Source organism: Castanea sativa, chromosome 11 (genome assembly GCF_040712315.1).
Source record: "Castanea sativa cultivar Marrone di Chiusa Pesio chromosome 11, ASM4071231v1".
NCBI lineage: Eukaryota > Viridiplantae > Streptophyta > Magnoliopsida > Fagales > Fagaceae > Castanea > Castanea sativa.
In genome coordinates, this window is record NC_134023.1 from 61,342,830 (window position 1) to 61,347,901 (window position 5,072).

Below are 5,072 nucleotides of genomic sequence, written 5' to 3' on the forward strand. Positions count from 1 at the left end.
ATGAGAAAAAGGCCAGTATCATCGGAACCGGAGATCCTAGACTTTCTCAAGGGAAGGAAACACATTGATAGAATGGTGCAAAAGCTGAAGATAGAGCTTATGTCTGCTGATGCAGTGCTCATTGACGCAGAGGAGAAGCAAATTACAAACCCTGCTGTGAAAGAGTGGCTTGACGAGCTTAAAGATGCTGTTTATGTTGCGGATGACCTCTTGGATGAGATTGCCTATGAAGCTTTGAGATGCAAGTTAGAAGCTGAATCCACTAGTAAGGTAAGGGGCTTGATCTCAACTTTTGGTAGTTCATTTGACAAAAGCATACAATCAGAGCTGAAAAATATTATAGACAGATTAGAATCTATTTCAAAACAAAAGGATGTCCTTCGTTTAGAAAAAGTTGCTGCGGTTGGAATACCTTCACGACCATTGACAACTTCTTGTCCTGAAGAATATGGTGTCTTTGGCAGAGACAAAGATAAGGAGGCTATATTTCTTAAGTTTCAATCAAGTGATGCAAGTGATAATGGTATATGTGTTGTTCCCATAGTAGGTCTGGGTGGAGTTGGTAAAACAACTCTTGCTCGACTTATATACAATGACAAAAGAGTAACGGATAGCTTCGATCACAAAGCTTGGGTTTGCATTTCAGAAAACTTTGATTGTTTTAGGATATTAAAAACTATTTTGGAGGATGCCACTTTGTCTATGTGCGATCTTCAAAACATGAATTTGCTGCAAATTAAAATTAGAGAGACATTCAAAGACAAGAAAGTTTTCCTGGTTTTAGATGATGTTTGGAATGAAAATTATGATGATTGGATTGAGTTACTTAAAGTTTTTAAATGTGGGACACAAGAAATTAAGATCATTGTTACGACACGAAGTGAAAAAGTTGCATCAAATGTATGCACAGTTCCAGCTTATCTTCAAAATCAATTGTCAAATGAAGAATGCTGGTTGTTATTTGAAAAGCATGCATTTAGAAACGGAAGCTCTGGTGAATTTCCATTACTAAGGGAAATCGGTAAGCAAATTGTCCAAAAGTGTGGAGGCTTGCCTTTAGCTGCAAAAACACTTGGGGGATTGCTGCATTTTGAAGAAGATCGAAGAGAGTGGACAAAGATTTTGAAGAGTGATATATGGGATTTACCAAAAGGAAATATTAGTATCATTCCAGCTCTCAGATTGAGCTACCACTATCTCCCACCACATTTGAAGTGTTGCTTTTCTTATTGTTCAATCCTTCCAAAGGATTATGAATTTAAAAAGGAGGAATTGATCAAATTGTGGATGGCAGAAGATTTATTGCAGCAATCAAAAGGAAATAGAAGTATAGAAGAAATAGGTGAAGAATACTTTGATGATTTGGTATCTAGATTACTTTTTCAACAATCAAGTAACAATGAATCATGTTTCACAATGCATGACTCGGTCAATGACTTGGCAAAATTTATATCTGGAGAATTTTGTTTCAAGCTGGAGATTGATAAGTCTCGTGTAATCACAAGAAAGACTTGTCATTTTTCATATGTTAGAACTGAATTTGATGCCTTTAAGAAATTTAACGTGTCCTACAAAGCCAAGGGTTTGCGAACCTTCCTTGGATTTGATTTGTCACCGCCTGAGTGGATGTGGAATAACATATCAGCAATGATGATAGATGATTTGTTGTTGACATTTAAGTGCTTAAGAGTGCTATCATTTTCTACCAATAGAAACATGAAGGCATTACCTAAATCAGTTGGTAATTTGAAACATCTACGTTATTTAAATCTTAGTTACACTTCAATTGAAGGGTTACCAAATTCTCTATGTACTTTGTATAATTTACAAACCTTGTTATTGTCGGAATGTGTCCCTTACCAAGCTGCCTACCAAGATGTGGAGATTAGTCAACTTGCGGCACCTAGATATAGTTAAAATAAAATTAGAAGAGATGCCACTGCATATGGGTAAATTAAGAAATCTCTGGAGTTTTAACTTCTTTTGTTGTGAGCAAACATAATAGGTCTAATATTAAAGAGTTGGGGGAGCTTCTACATCTTTCTGGAGCATTGTCTATATTAAATTTACAAAATGTTCAACATGCTAGAGATGCAATGGAGGTTAATTTGAAGGATAAGCAACACCTATATGAGTTGGTGCTTGAATGGGGTCATGACAAGGACAGTTCAGAAAATGAAATAAATGTGCTTGAACATTTGTGTCCTCATTCAAAACTCGAATCTCTCACCATTGAAAATTATGGGGGTACAAGATTTCCAAAATGGTTACAAGATTGTTCATTCTCTAACATGGTGTACATACGGCTTGCCAATTGTAAGTATTGCTACTCCTGGCCTCCACTTGGGGATCTGCCTAACCTCAAGAAACTCTTTGTTGAAGGTTTTCATGTGGTATCACATGTGGATCGTGAGTTCTACGGGGGTGGTTCTTCTGCAGTTAAGCCATTTAAGATCCCTTGAAATATTAAGTTTCAAGGACATGCCAGAGTGGCAGGAATGGTTTTTATTTGAAGGCAAAGATGAAGATGAAGGTGGTGTTTTCTATAATCTCCAAGAGCTTTACATAATTAAATGTCCTAAACTAAGCAAAGGTCTGCCCAACCACCTTCCTGCTTTAATGGCACTTCAAATTGAAGATTGTCCGCAGCTTGTTGCTTCGGTTCCTAGATCTCCGAATCTTAGTAAATTGCAGTTAAGTAATTGTGATGAGTTACTTTTGAAGGAATTACCACCTAGGCTATGTCAGCTTGAAGTTGGAGAAGGTTGTATCCTGCAATCCTTTGTAGAGCTTATGATGTCTATCCCAGGAGGTGGTCTACCCACTACATTAAAAACACTTTCAATTCAAGGAAAGTTTCTGTTGCCAAGGAGGCATTACTATCCATCACTTGAAGAATTGGTAATCAAAGGTGGTTTTGATTCACTCTGGTGTTTTCCATTGGAGTTCTACCCAAAGCTCAAATATCTTTCTGTGTTTGGAAGTGAAAGTCTTGAATCTTTTTCGGTATCAGAGGGATCTCACCGGGATCTTATCTCTCTCACTTCTTTGAGTATCTTTGAATGTCCAAATTTTGTGTCCTTTCCTAATGGAGGATTGTGCGCCCCAAATTTGACACAGATTAATATCTTCGAATGTGAAAAGTTGAAGTCACTACCTGAAGGGATCTGCACCCTTCTCCCATCTCTTGAGTCTTTGAAATTGTTTAAATGTCCAGAACTAGAATCATTTCCTAAGGGCGGTTTGCCCTCGAATTTAGTTACCCTTAACATTACCTTATGTGACAAACTCTTTTCCCGTCGCATGGAGTGGGGTTTGCAAGGTCTTCACTCCCTCAAACAATTCAAAATTTGGATTGGAAACGAAAAAGTGGAGTCCTTTCCGGACGAGGCATTGCTGCCTCCCACCCTTACTGAATTTACCATTCATTGGTTTTCAAATCTGAAGTCACTCAACTCTAAGGGATTTCAACACCTCACCTCTCTTCAACGCTTGGAGATTTGTTTTTGCCATGACCTCCGGTACTTAACAGAAGAGCGCTTGCCTGCTTCTCTTTCTTCTCTAATTCTCGGACAATGCCCTCTTCTAAAACAACGGTGTCAAAGAGATAAAGGGAAAGATTGGCCTAAAATTTCACACATCCCTTTCATACAGATTGAAGATGAAGTTATAACATGAGCTACGAGCTATGAGTTGACAAGCACTTCCGTGCAAAGGTGAGTACTTGTTTTGCACTAATACCATCTGCTTATTGCTCAATTTTGAGTTAAAATCATTGCCTGAAATCATCAAAAACTACTTTTCAAAGAAATTGGTTTTCATGGCACGTTTGATTTGGATAGCGTGAATATAAACGAATGTGCCAAATTTCCTAAATTAACTTGTATTGTTTGCAAGAAGCTTGAAAATTTGATTATAAAACCAATAAAAATATAAATAAAAAAAGTGTTTGGACTGCATCTGGGCAAAATTCACTTTCTCAAAAAATATCTCCTGAACATCCACTACAAAATTTACTCTTGGTAAAGAAATTCACTTTCTAGTACTAACTATACTTTTTCTTATTGCAAAAAAAAAAAAAGAAAAAAAAAAAAGAGAAGCTTCAAATGATGGTGTGGTAACATAAACTTTTATAAACTAGTTTATTTTCTATGAGGGATTTCAATGTATATAATCATTTCCTTTCCTATTCTTTTGCAGTGTCACTTTCAGACAAGTGCCTCGCACATGCACCCAGCATCGATTTTGTGCTACCAAGTGCCGCTGATCCTCTTGCATTGTATAAACTATGAAATTTCTATTTATGTTTCAAGCACCTGTAAAATATCTTCTTCTTTCTTTATCGAAGAGTTACTTGCTCTCACTTTTGCTGGAGTGCTCTTTCTTCATTATCCAAGATCCATACACCAATTTCAAGTTTGGACTTTTGAAGTGCATAGACAAAGACTTTTGAGTAAATTACTAATCTCAGTGGTAAGTTTTTCCAGCATTCTTCTTTTGATGACTAACAAAGTCTAGAGTAGCTTTATGTGATATTGGCAATTGACGTGAGCACAATATGACAGGCTATTTAATCTACGGTATACACTGGGGCAATTTGAAGCTATTTCTGCTTCAATATCTTCAAATAGCAGCTAATTCTTTTATGGAAGGGAATCTTTGGGATGAATGATGCTGGTCAGTATTCCATAGTGCCCCATGTTATTTATTTAAATTTTTGGAGAGGAAAGTAAAATGATTTACAAGAGAGGAACCTGAATACAGATTAGGATTCACTTTAATTTGTCAGCAGTTTAAAACACAAACCTGGCATTTATTTGGTGCAATATCAGTGCTTATTGTTCCTCTTGCATCAGTCACACTCCTAAATTTCTGATACATTTCCAGGTCACTAAAAAAAACTTCTTGAGGATTTTTTGGTTATTTGAATCCTCTGCCCACATTCCAACTGGAGGGACCTGCAGCATTATTCAGCACCTTCATTTCGAGTCCAAACTCCCGGTGGTACAACAAGACAAAGGAAGATTGAGGAAATGGCAAGTCTCAGGTAGTTTCATTTTTTCCCTCTTAAG

The 5,072-nt window shown here is 36.9% G+C and overlaps 1 pseudogene; it reads left to right on the forward strand.

The window, feature by feature from the left end:
* LOC142616869 (putative disease resistance RPP13-like protein 1) lies at nucleotides 1-4,855 on the forward strand (annotated as a pseudogene).
* The last annotated feature ends 217 nt before the right edge of the window (nucleotides 4,856-5,072 follow it).